This window comes from Apteryx mantelli, chromosome 10, assembly GCF_036417845.1.
Source record: "Apteryx mantelli isolate bAptMan1 chromosome 10, bAptMan1.hap1, whole genome shotgun sequence".
In the NCBI taxonomy this organism is placed as follows: Eukaryota; Metazoa; Chordata; class Aves; order Apterygiformes; family Apterygidae; genus Apteryx; species Apteryx mantelli.
Genome location: NC_089987.1, coordinates 2598231 through 2612246, shown reverse-complemented (window position 1 = coordinate 2612246; position 14016 = coordinate 2598231). Strand labels below are relative to the sequence as shown.

The 14016-nt window shown below is 43.6% G+C and overlaps 1 long non-coding RNA gene across 1 annotated transcript; it reads left to right on the top strand.

Annotated features, from left to right (window-relative positions):
• On the top strand, positions 1-3940 carry LOC106494408 (uncharacterized). The gene is made up of 3 exons (XR_001294290.2): positions 1-63; positions 1970-2040; positions 3888-3940. It is a non-coding gene; the product is annotated as an uncharacterized lncRNA (long non-coding RNA).
• Positions 3941-14016: the final 10076 nt, after the last annotated feature.

Below are 14016 nucleotides of genomic sequence, written 5' to 3'. Positions count from 1 at the left end.
TTTTTTGAAATACGATATTGACAGAAAGGTCCTACTTTTATTCAAGGAACAGCAGCTTTGGAGGTAGGCAGGGATAGGGCGGAGGGCAGAGGAAGGGCTGCAGGGTTTTTTTGGTTTTGCATTTTTGTAATTTTTATAAGCCTTGTGTCATGTTTATATCTTACTGTATTTCTAAATGGTTTGTAAGTGTCTGGGGGGGGGTTCTGCCCGAAGTTCTGCTGAGTTCCGTTAAAATGACTGTTAGAGTGAAACTTGGAGCTTCTCTAGCACTTTCTGTCTCAGCATTGTAAAGAGAGCCAGCAAAAAAATCTCCAGGCTTTCCACCTCTATCATGTGCTCACATTGATTTCTGACTTTTTCATGCATTTTCATAGAAATACTCTTCTGCGGCAAAAAGCAAAATGCTCCATTTTTAATATTGGTGAAAATCATTTTTTCCTTTTATTTTTATTTTTTCATAAGAACTGGAAAATTTGCAAGGTATTAATCTTTTCTGTCAGAAAACCATCTTTTGTAAGAATATTTACCCGTATAAAGCTTTGACAACCATAAATGTCTTTGCATGGCTTGACACGCTTTTCTACACTAATTCCTTTCTTTCAGCAAATGTGACTCGCTTTAGCTTGATAAAACTTCATAAATAGAAAGTGAGTATTTTAAGGAGGGTTTTTTGTCTTGTGATTTTGCTTTTATTTTATGCTAACCTGGGTCATTTCACTGATCCAATTTACACCATGACCTTTGGAGAGTTGCTGTACCGAGAGGGTAATGGATTGCAGGACCACAGATGGGAACAAGTGGAGGAATATGGGGGTTTATAAGCCAAAGAAACAGTTCATGTAACTGCAGCCTGCAAATTCTTTGTGCTGTTTAGAAAGGTACCTGACAAAAGCGTACGTCTGGATTTAAACTCCCTCAAGGCTGCAGACTTTTGACTCTGAGCCCCTCTCAGTCTTTGCTGCTTTAATCAATGCACAGACTTGGGGTAAATAGAGAGTGAGATTGAAAAGCCCATTGGTTAGAGTGTTCCTTTAAATTCTTCTTGGGAAGGAAACACTGGCTAATAAAGAGCTCTTTAATTTGGACAGGGAGGGAATTGCAAGAGCCACAAGCCAGTCAAATTCAAGTGGGAAATTAGATGCGTAAGTTTGATGATAAGAGTGAAAAAAGATTAATGACTGAAACGAATTGCCGAGAGAGGTGGATTCTCCATCTCTAGGTATCTTCTGATCGTGACTGGCTGCAATTGAGAAAACGGGCTATAACCAAACGCAGCCACAGGCTACGGTGGCAAGCGGAGGGGAAAGTAATGGGAGTATTCACGGATCTGCAGCAGCCTAGTGCTCTGTGATAACAGCACAAGGGATGTCCCTGGTTCCCACAGTCTGCAGTTTGACCAGTGTCTAGACAAATATATCGACATGGTACGGCCCATGTTGTTCACTGAATCCATTCCCTGAACTCAGAAACCACCTGGGAACATTGCATCTATTCACTGCCTGCACAGCATGTGCCATAAAACACTGCCCAATAATGTATGAAATGTCCCTGATTTAAAAACTGTAAAATTAAAATGTACAAGTAAAAGGTATAAAAGATTGAGAGCTTTGCCAATGTCCTGGTTTCCTGCAGTGGCCGGACATTGTAGTGAGAAGACATTCAGACACTCCTAGGAACTGGATTATTTCATGCACTCAGGAAAAGGGGGGCCATATCTGTTTCTTGCCAATCTGTCCTTGAAATAATTTCCTTTCAGACTCTAAATCTGAAGATTAGTTTAAAATTAAACTCAAGAATAAAACACAGAAGCTGTACACGGGAAGGTTTCTTTATGTAGTACCCTCCAAGTACTAGCACAGGCTCTGCAACCCTCCATGTCTCGTTGTGACCCATCACACTGCATCACAAAGCTGGTGCGGGCTGGGAGGTAATGTCCTGTGACATCAGAAAGTCCTGTTGACCCTTTCAGGTAACCAGCAGAAAGCCTGAACCTTGAGACTCATCCAGCACAGATGTGACACAGCAAGAGGTCAACAAATGGTGAGCAGTTTCCTCTTCCATCCTTGTTCAGTGCCAAGTAACTGAGCAGACCAAACCTTTATAATGAAAGCATTAACCCCTGCTGCTGTCATGCCATGCAGTCCTTAATTGATGAAAGTATCTAGTTCTAGCTTGAAACAATTTTCTGTGGCCTTCACTAGCCTGCTTGAAGGCTCATTCATCTTTGTTCCTCTGTTGATGAGAAATGTTCTCGTGTAGGTCTTGTGTGCCTATTTCTCTAGTTTATGGGGCTTTCCCCTGTCCCATTCTCTAGGGTTTCAGCTCTAATGAAAATCCTGGAGCATTTCCATTCTGTGTCTTGAGCACTTCTCCTATTTTCAAATTGCAGCTATGTGAAAATGAGATTGGCGCAAGGGCTTCCAGAAACATAAAATCCATCACTAGTCCAATACCCTTGTTCTGGATTCTCTAAAAAGGCCCAGCTGCTGATAGAGTAAATTTCTAAATAAAGTTTGTTAACGTACTGAAAAAAGTATGGCCCAGCTGAACTTTGTCTTTCACACAAACTCACTGCATTGACTTGGACAGAGATAAAATGCGAGCAACAGCTCTCCAATACATGTACTACAATTTCTGTCTGCACATAAACAGTATCATAGCACTTTATTGTTGGGTGTGGAATGGTTTGCATGCTGACTGGTCCTCTCATTACAAAATGTGGTGAATGTGCATCCTTCCTAGGAGGGGAAAAGTGCAGGCTGTGAGTAGCTGAGCAAACACATGGAGCAAAGAACTGCACTGACTGGGAATGAACTAGCTAATTGAAAAGGCCTTGTTCTACCTCCTATTTTTTGATGCCAGGAAACACCTTTGACACTAACCCAGACAATTCCCTAGGAAAAAAGGCACAAATTCCAACTAAAATAATGTCATTTGCAGCCTCTTTTGAACCACTGTTCCAAGTAGGAGTTCTGGCTGAATGTTGTACTCCATGGCTGTAATTGGGTTTGAGCTTCTAAGATGAGGCAGTAAATTGCTCCCACCATTTGGACTAGGAGGTGGGCAAAAAGCACCTAGGCAGCGAGCCAGCCAAGGAGCGTCATTCAACAGATGACTGAAATCGAGCTTTTCTTCTATTTCTTTGAGGTTTTTGGCTCGGAAGCTCCATCTTTCGAGAATTTCTGAACTACTTGCAGGATAGTCTGGAAAGAGGGGTTGGACTCAGTCTTTAGCATACTCAGGTTAATCATTTTTCTACCTGTTCAGGTGGTTTTCTATGCTGCCACGATCACTTTCAACCCTTCAGGAGCCCCAGCAGGCAGAGCTGAAATCCCCTCGCAAAGCAGTTTGGCAAAGGAGTGTGCCCTGCTGCTCAGGGATGTTTCTTTGCCCTAGTTATTTGAAATCCCTGTAGTTAGAAGCAGTGCTGAAAACATAGATACCTACATGGAAATACCAAATATAGAGAGTGATTCATGCTGATGACTAACACCATCGGCTGTCACTTGCTTAGTTGTTATAAGGAAGGATGGGAAGGCAACATTATGTTGCATAGTAAGTTAGTATTTATTCAGTCCAGGGTGGTCAGTCTTCCTTATCTTAGTAGTTGCATACCAGAGTTTTCATACATCTGGGAGACACGGGGCATATATCACCTCAAATAGCTATGGGGAAATTCCAGAGCAGTTCATAGCCTGGAGGTGACAGTAGCTCCCGCTGCTCCAGTACAGCCCGAAGTGACCAAGTAAGCTGCTCCAGCAACGCCTGCTGGCTTCCTTTCCATGGCAGCTAGGTCCAGGTTGCTGAGCAGCCCATGTATCACCATGGGCAGGGTATAGCTTTTTAGTTTCCATTCTCACTCTGTTCATATCCTTTACTTTGTCCAGAGAAATACGCGATGGCAGTGGAGTCTGTGATGTGTCAGAGGTGCTATTTCTGGTGAGTAAACGGAAGCTATAGCATGTAAATTTTTTGCTGTAATGACTGTGCTCATCTAGGCATGCTGCCTTTGCTCAAAACCCTCAGAGCCACCTAAGCTCTGTTCCAGGGTGCTGTTTCTATTCCTTCTGTTGTATCTGCTCAAATCCTGAACAAGCTGTGGAGAACGGGCAGCGGCAGGCTGGCCCGCTGTGAGGGACTGTGGGACTGTCTCAGGAAGCCTGTGGCTCAGCACTCGGGTGATAGTGGCAGCTATTTCATCCCACGTAATTGTCCTTGGAAGGGGGAGTACACTTCCTCTCATCTGCTTCACAGTTTGCAATGTGTGGAGGCTGCGCTGGGCTAGGAGTGAATTTTTCTGGGGTACAACCAGTGCAACGGAAACGCGATCGGTTCTTGTACACAGATGCTTGTTTGTAGCCGACAGCAAAAGTCTTACTCGTGAACAATGCTGCTATCCGTAGGTGGTCTGGGAACCGAGGGAGGAGAGTGGGGTTGATAAGGATCATAAGAAAAAGAATTCAAGACAGAAACAATTAAAAAAAAAAAAAAAGCTTGAAGTCCTTAATCCTTTGGGACCAGTTTCTAAGGGTCCATAGCTAAAAAGACCGTAATTAGAAAGAGCTTTCTTGTAGCACAGAGTTAATAAGCAGGGAGCATCTAAGAAAACACTTTTTTTTCCTCTTAAAATGCAGCCTTCCCATTTCCTCCCTCTCTGCAGTCTTTCTACCTAAAAGTTTTTTGTGGGTGTTTACCAGACACTTTCAGCAGAAGGAGGGTTAAGTACATGAGAAGGGGGTGGAGAGGGAATCCCAGCTTGGAACTTGAGACCTTCCAGCTGAGAAAGAAAGATTCAGAGATGCAGACGTAATCATACAGCACTGCAATCAACTCCTGTGTCAAAAGAAGTCAGGAAAAGCACATAAATAACGCCACAGCCACATTTAATGTAGTGCAGGACATATATCAATAATGCCACCACTTCCTTAAGGGTGAGTATAGAAAAGCTTCCTGTCTAAACGCTTGCAAATCGTTTAAATACTTTGAAATGGCTTGGTTTAAACTTCAGAAATTGAGGTAGCTTTAAATTCAAATTATTCGGTACCATATCAAGTAGGTACTCTCTATCTTAATGCAAGTTTCAAGTTTCCTTGCGAATAGTCTCAAAAAATAAACTGTGGTTGTCCGAAGAAAGACAAAGCAAAATCTATATTGTTTCCTGCCGTAAATTCAAACTCCAAATGAAGTGCCAAGAACTGAGAAGCACACTCATTTAGCAGGAATGCAAAATTGTCTGTGTTCTTTAATATACAAATTAGGGCATTTCTATTTTAATGGATTAACTCCTTCCAGCTAATTGTTTGAGTTGCTCGAGTTATTCGCCTGCTGCAGTGTAAAGAGCTGAACATTTTCAGGTAATCCATGTGCTTAGGGTGGGCTTTCCTGGAGCTGTCACTTTAAGGCTTTGAAGCGTCCTCAGTAAATCTGGTGTAGCAGTACATTTTACTTTGCTGCCTGCGTAGTGTACAACAGCTTCTGTAAAGACTGAGGTTTTTTTGTGGTCAGTCGAGGATCCGAAGTCTTTTGATTGATACAGACAGACTAAAGCAGATGGAAGAGGAAAGAGATGATGCTGTCTTGATTCTCACCAGGGTACTTTCTTCCCCACGAGGTGGATGGTGGTGTTACAGATGGTGTGTGATTTATTGCATTATTACTATTATTATTACCAGTCTTTATGGAATGGTTCTTGGTTAATGCGCTCGAGTTCGAAACAGTTTCATGCTGGGCTTTGTGTGTATGTTTGTCAAATGCCTGTTTTCCATTACAAAACTGGGAGATAAACTAAGATGACAGTCACATTTTCCTAACATAAATTTCTCCCTCTCTCACTCCTCCTTGGAAACCATAAATTTCAGCAGCGTGTCTCTGCACTCCAGACATCAAAAAAACACATTCAGGCAGGCGGATTTACAAGCTTACTGTTTTCCTTGGTCAAGTCCTTGCGTAAGAAAAGATAGACATCCAAATGATAACACAAAACTGGGAAGGGAAGAGTAGTCAAAAGAGGAAGCTGTACAATGTGGGAGGGGGAAAGAAAGTCTCCTGGGAGAATTTGTCTCAGCTGATACAACTCAGGTGGTGGATAGAGATTTTCCTTCTATTTCTGGCCAACAGACATCTTTTTGTTTTCCTGTTCTTGTGCTAAGTGTTTTCAGCCATAAGGATTCAACCATTTGTTCCCATCCTCACAACTAAAACTCTTGTCCAAGTTGTTATCTGATCCTGTATTTATTAACACAACATCCTTTTCTCTGGCCTTGATGAACACTGACTCTCGCCCAAATCGTATCCATTCAGAAAGCTCCCTCTCATTTGGCTCTTTCTTTTCTATCATGTCAAATCATTGTCTGCACTTCTGTGGCCCTTCCTGGCCTGTCCTCATCTTATTTTCCACTTCTCAGTTAAGATTGATTACTTCCCCTATGCTGCCCTTTGTACTTGATAGGAACAAAGTTTCATGTTCAAATGACCTCTGCTTCTTGCCCTTTAATCGCTTCCTATGGTGCTTTCGTTAGTGTGCTTACTGTGGAAAACTTGACTATTTAAGTTGCCGGCGTGTAAGACCACTTCCTATTAGGCTGCCCAGTGATAATCGCTTACCCTAGATTCCCTGTCTTTCAGTCTTCTGTCTCATGTCTTCAAGTGCTGACTCTCAGAGGCTTGGACTATCTTTTCTTCCTTGTGGAGCAAGGAGCATAAGTGGATCTTGTTCCACATTTGTAGTCACTGGTGATGCCAATGATCCTAAGAGTAATTCATGCAGCAGTTTCACTTGTCACCAAGTTCATTAGCTTTGGTCATTAATGCATAAGCAGTGTTATTCATCTTTTTATTTTACATGCTATGATTCAGCATAATTAGCTTGGAGCTGGCACACATTAATGAAACCAAGACTCAAGGTTGCAGTTTAGAAACCTTGCTCTGGCTTTTAGACTGAGTTTTAAAACTTTTTCATGCCATCCAGAAGAGATCAAACCCACTGATCTGTTTAAGTAAAAGCTTTCTTGACTGCAACTTCAGTTTCCTAAATCCTAATTAAAAAAAAAAAAACCCTTTGGGAGGCCGTACAGCCCCAGACTCATAACTTTCTCCCTGGGCAGCAGGGTCTCTGCAGCTTTCGTGGCATTGGTTTGACGTGGAGTAAAGGAGACTTTGCGTCTCCCCTCTCTCCCCATGTCCTGGGATTTCTGAACAGCTAATAGCCTGATTGAAGTAGACTTTCAGACCAGACTGCTTCATATCTGGAAGTCCCAGGGAACGGACAGCCGCATGTGTGCGTGGAGCGCGTGAGGTGAGGCTAGCACGCCTGGGACACGTGGGGTATGTGCTGCCAGAGGGCCTGTGTGAGCGCAGCAAGTCTGATCGGTTCTGAGTGCTCTGGACTTGGGCATGCTTTATCTCAAAGCACAGTATGGGCCTGCAGGTTTGCTGTATCCTTGGGGTGCTGGGCTTGCCGTGCACATTCTGCATAGGACATGCGTCTGTAATTTCATCTGGGATTTCCCAGATAGGGATATAGGAGCCCTATGTGCAGGTTTTCATGTCAGCCATGTGACTGCCCAACCCTCCTACAAACACACGGGCGTTGGGCTGTGTTTACCAAATCTTCCAAGGCTTCTCTTCCTACTGGGGAGTTCTCAGGGATGATCATTTCTGTCTTTAAAAGGCTCCAGCAGAATCAGGAGCTGAGCTGTTCGGTAACAACTCAGGGCTCCAACTTTTAAGAGAGACCCGTTTCATTCACGGCTTCATTCTGCACTGTTGTAACGTGAGTGTCTGCACCACACAGCAACCAAGTCCAACTGCTTCTTGAAAGAGCCTCTGAAAGGTGTCCCTGCTCACATTCTCCTTTGCTAGCCAAACATAACAAGAGTAATAACAAAATACAAACATTCATATGAGATTCCAACTCCATAGCTTTCTTTAGTAGGTCCTTTACTGTTCTGACGTTTTCCACCAACCCATTGTACTGGTGATAATAGGAACCAGTCAGGAAACTCTAAATCCTTCTTTTACTGTACTGGTGGTTAAGCCCATCAACAATGAGTATTATTTCAGGTGCCATATCTGGCAAAAATCAACTTGATCTGGTTAGCTGACATGTCTTCTAGTGAGTTGCATCACGGAAATGGATTTAGTAATCCAGATCATGCACTATTTTCTTCATGAAAAATGCCTACATTGTTCTGTTGAATAGTTTTTGCTAGCACCCCTGTTTTTGTCCTCTTGTTTGACTGAAGTTGTGTTTTTGCCATATGTGATAATCTGGAGCTACTTCTTTCATGTTGTTGTTCATTTAGGCTAGTATAAAACATTTCTCTCTGTTATTCTTATGCCTTTGAACAAAATCATATCAAACACCGAAAGATCCTCTTGAGGTTAAAGATGTATTAGGAATATGCTGTCTTGGTCCATTTGCAGTACCTGCCTGTGAGATCTCATCTTCTATGATAGTTCTGGCATTTGCAAACTGTGATTTTTCCAAGAATACATGCAGACTGGTTTGTTTTGTTTTGTACATATTTGGGCTGTGAGGCCTAAGCAGTTCATTTTGACAAATTCTCTAGAGCAGGAGCTCCCAAAATGTGGTAGGGCTTTTTCTGCTAACGTGGGGTTCTAGGTGATAGGCAGGTTCTCATGCTGGGGGCTGAGGCAAGGTGTAGCTCTGGGCTCCTACCGGGGGTAGAGGGAGATGGAGGCAGTCCACCTCTTGAAACGGCAGACCTCTGAGCACGGGGCTTGGTGGTGCTGCTGCCGCCAGTAGCAAGATGCAAGGCTATTGCTGGCATAACCAGAGCAATAAATTGGGGAGTGTAGGGTGTATCTCTGCAACCACTAAACAGTGTTATCTGCTTTGCACATCGTGTGTTCATAGCTGAAACAGAACCGGCTTCTCAAGGAGCAGCTTGTCAGCATTGTTTTGGCAGCAGTGATGGTCATCTTCCTGGTTTGTGGTCAATATCAGTTAACTCTTGCATCCCCGAAATAAAGACTTCTGTTTTTAAACACAGCCACCAACTGTGGCCAAAACTTCCATCCTTGTTGAGCATACTGGCAACTAGTCCAACAAGCACCTGAGTACGCATAGCACAGAGCTTGTTTTTGACCATTCTGGTGACAGACTGGGCCGATACCCTCTCTGGGGGCATATCGCAGCGTCTAGGGACCGAAGCCTTGCCTCTTCAGTTTCTGCGTGTGGTCAGTTAAGGTTAGCATCCTTTGCTCACTGGGACAGTTTTTTGTTCTACAGTGCTCTCAGTTGCTGATTTGAGCAGCTGAAGTAGGACAGCTTCGTTTGCACATCATTGTTCCAGGAAATCCTTGAATCTCTCCTGGTCTGTTGTGGCAGCCGGATACATCCTGCCAAACTCTTCTCTGCCTGCTATCTTTCCTTTATTTCCCGTACGTGGAATTTAACTTCAGCCCAGCAACTCTAGCTCTTTCCAAAGACAGTTGGAGTCTTCTGTCATGCTTTCTCTGCAGATTTTCCCCAGATGTAAGCATCAGCTCTGTAGATTTTGGAACCCTCCTGGATACACCAACAAAAAAATGTTGTATTTTCCAGTGAAACACCTCTGGTGCTGAACTCAACCCAAGTGACAGGCTGAGGAAAGTGTCTCTCAAAGGGAGTGTTGAATGCCCACAAACATGCACTTTGTTTTTTTAAGGGCACCTGCCAGAACTCCACTGATGCATCAAGCACAGAAATATATTTGCCATCAGACATCTCTCCAAAAATATCTCCCTTTGTAGGTAGTGGAAAATGTGCCTTTTTAACATATTCTTGTAATTATTTGTGTCTATGCATTTATTTTCTTGCAGAAACCCGTGAGCACAACCAATCTGTTGGTTCTTTCTCTTGTTCTGTGGTTCCCAAAATGGTCTTTCCAAGTTAATAGTTTCTGCCTTAAGGTGACAGCAACTTTCCTGTGAAGATGACATGTGGAAGAGTCTGACTCACGCAGCTTTATTCTGTACTTTAAGAGCTTCCCTCTACCCAGGAAGATGAGCTCTAACTCTTGTTCATGCAAGAGTGCCTAGTGACAAATTTCCTTTTCATGTTTTCTCTGGCTGTAGTGTTAGTTCATAATCTTGGATCTTTTCCAGTTCCTGGGTGTCATTAGTAAGACCAAGCTTTTTGCACCAAACCCTGAGTTTTTCCTGGTTACTTTCTGCTGAGCGCTTCTATTGCTGTTCCTGGCTGCACACTGCTTTGTGCACCTCTGTTTGGCTTAAAATTAATAAATGTCCCCTTTTCCTCTCCGGCAGTCAGTTCCTGTATCTTCCGTTGCAGCAGCGTCTCTTGTTTCTATGAAGACTGCCACTGAGGTAATGCTGCTGTCATCTATGTTGGTCACACTTTGCATTTGAATCATTTCTAGTGATTTCAGCTGTGGTGAGGCTTGTTGCTGCTCATTTTTCCTCAGGACAGCCTTTTACTCCTGGTCACACATTTGTTCAGTGGTTGCTCAGAGCCAAGAAGCTAAAAAAAACAGAACAAAAGATTGATCAAAGGTAGCAAGGCCATGCAGCACTGACTGCTTGCGTTTACACTGCTTCTGGCTAGTTCCCCTACAGATCTGCTTCCAGTACCTCGGCGTTGTTTAGCATGAGGCCTCCTTCTAGCACACCAACCCGTTCCAAATGGTCTTTGCGTGACCTCAAAGCACAGCCTATTCAGGGAGCAGCTGTAGGCAGCTGCTGGTCTTTGCTAGGGATCACAGACACCCCAGGAATCCCATGTATTTTTGTAGGGAAAACCCAGAGCTCCTTTAGCTACATTTTGTGAACTTTAATTTTACGGATGATGAGTCCCTTTGCGAGCACATTGTAGCCAAGGGGTTCCTTGAGAGTTCAGGAACTATCTCCATGCTTGGCTCGTTTTTGGTGTGCAATAGCAGCTGTCTTGTCTTTTCCCTTACCAATATTTTCTTGGATGCAGAGAAGAAATAACCCTCTAGGTAACTCAGCCATAGTCCCACATGGACTAAAGGAACCTGGAAGTAGCAAGCTAGAGCTGTAATGATCATGAAAGGGAGACAAGTGTTGGGATAAAAGGCAATCACAGATGTCAGTGTCCAAGAAAGCTCCCACGGGAGAAGCCTAGACTCAGAACAAGGTGATCACCATTGCTGTGCAACACTGCAAACAGTACTGCCTTTCTCCCTTGCCCAAGATATTAATTCTTTTGGACTCTAAGGTATATTCTCTACATTCTCTACATCTACATCAGCTGCCTTTTGGCAGCTGAACCTTCAATTTATACAGCCATCCTTGCTGTGAGGGGGAACAGGCAGTTTTCAGTAATCAGCACCATGTTGCAGTATATGGAATAACGAATCCTGTAGTTTGTAGGCGTGCACAGCTTTTCCCTTTTATCCGTGATTTTTAGTTAACATTTGCCATAAACAAGGTCAGTTTCTAAGGAATAAAAAAAACCCTGACAGTAGTTTTACATTGTGGGGTGGTGTCTGTCCAGTTCGTCTGAGCACTTGTCCTCATGTGTCTGGAAAACTTCTATTTATATACCTTGTTCAGTGGCTTTTTCCAGTTTCAAGGTGGGGACTCTCTGAAGGCCTCATCTAGGTCGTAATGAAAAATGCTGGGATAGACTGACTCATTCTCCTGCTATAAACAGCTAAGGTACCTACACTTTCTGTTTCTTTTGCACTTGCTTCTACCTCTTTTTATCCTGTGCCTTAAATTCACTTATTTTTGTGACGTGGAGATGAAGCCAAGACCTATTATACTCCTTTAACTCTTCCCAGTGTTTTAAGCATAGTCTTTTAGCTCTTGAAGCAATATCTCACCATGTTGTACTGTTGATGCTGTACTTCTGCAAAATTCATGAATCACAAGGGAAGAAAGCAGCTAGGAAATAAGAACCAGGCCTTGAGTCTTGAAGATGTGATAGACCACTTGCCTGTCCTGTGCAGATGGGCACAGAGCAGAGTCCTGCGTCACACATGCATGAGTGCATCAAGTTAGTACTTTTCAGGGTAGGCATTTTGAAACTTTTTTTTTCTCCTAGAAAAGCTGAAATTCAGGCAAGCCAGATGGGGTTGTGCGAGTCACAGATCTTATGGGACCAGTGGGCAGTGTGGTAGTTTGGGGAATGAACAGCAAGGCACGCTGGTGTAGACCTCGGATGTGTAGGCAACTGCCACCTCATCACAGAGCACTTGGAAGGAGCCGGATCTGCTAGTGAAAGCTTTTCCTTTTCCTAGAAAGACCCTAACAAGCTGCTGCAGGATTCATGCCAGACTGAAACCAAAGGAGAAAGCCTGGGGCAGGGGGAACTGGTTTCTTTTAGTTTTTGGAACTTTGTTTGGGAAGCCTCGCAAGGGGAAGCGCTTTTGGGTAAAGACAATCTTTGGCAGAGAAGGAGGTGGCCTAACAGCCTGGGGTGATCATCTGCTTTCATTTTAGGGACCAGGTTGAAGCTGTGCTTCACCCCCACCACTGCAGCCGGCTGGAGACAAACTTGTTCTGGTCTAGCAAGCGCTCGCTCTGCGTAACTGGGGAAGGGACTCAAGCTGTGGGACTGTTGCACTGTTTGCAATGGGAATAGTGTGACACGAGTTTTTAGACATTAAGCAATTGCATTTGGCGCTAGTGGATTGCTAGAGATAAAACCAACTTTTACCATAAGCAATCACTGAGCCGTAGCTGGCTAAGCCTATGGTTGTGCCTTTCTTCCTCCAAGCCAGCGTGCTCCCCCTTTCCTCCCCTAGTATTGCTATATGGTATGTTTACCTTCGGAAACTACTAAGGCAATTCTGAGCCAGGGGATTTGTTCTTGCTACTGTAGCTGGGGCTTATTGGTAGGTAGTTCCTGCATGAACACTGGCTTTCACCCATAGACTGACTTCCCTAAGACTGCAGAGATTACTGAGGTCACCAGGCTGGTCCAAGAGCAACAAAGAGAAGCTTTCAGCATTGTCTGTGTGATAATTTCAAATCTTTTGCTGCGTAGATGCTGTCACTGGACTCGCACTCCCTTGCATGCATGCACAAACACGCACACACACGTGCTTTGGGCAGGCATCTGAAAAGGACAAGCTTTCTCATAGGGCTTGTATTGGGAGGGTTGTCAGCTGCAGAATATAGCAAAGAATGGAGGAATATATGCATTTCTTTGCGCAGGGCCTCTTGCACACAGCTTGTTTGGGATGCACATGGGGGAAGGTAGCTGCAGGATTGTACAGAAGATCATTTGTGATCCATTTTGGGATAAAAAGCACTGGAAAGTATAAAAGACTTCTGCATTGTGATAGCTGAACCTCACCTTTCACAGAAAGTCCAAGAACAGATTATTCTTAGTTCAGAAGCTTCTTCCTCCCCCACTGAGCTACTTTATCCAGTTTCTTCTCTAAAACTCTGTGAAAGAGCTGAGTTTGTCCTTACCCTTTCAGCATGGATGCTTGGACTTGCTTCCACACAGAAGCCAGATATAAAATCCACTCTTTTGCTCAAACCATTACCTATTTTGATATTTATTCATTTATCTGCAGCTTCCCTTGTTGTGCTGCATCTGATATCTGTATGGAAGTGATGTCTGACTGTTGCGCTCCGGCTATGATTCAGTCTTCCCATGTCTTGTTTACGCTTTGCTGAGTTGTGATCTTACCGATGCTGGACTGTGACCTCACTTAAGGAACCGTCTGGTTATTCAGTCTGTGCATCACTTGCCAAGTACTGCAGAGCAGCTCTTGCTGTAGAAGGCATATATATCTTGGTAGCGTCTGACCTTTTCAGTTTGCTGTTGAGAAGAGGGAGTCAAAAAGGCAAAAAGTAAAGCAAAGCAAACAAAACATGACACTGCTCTTGAAGTGCCAGAAGCAAAAGTCATTAGAGATAGCAATTTTTTTTCTATTTTTAATCCACTAACTTTCATTTTTCTTTGGAACTCATGGAAAGAGCAAGCTTCTGGATAATGAAAAGAGAGACTGAACTTCTGCTTAGACATAAATAATCTTGTTAATCAGCAATGCAGGGAAAGGAGACAGAAAA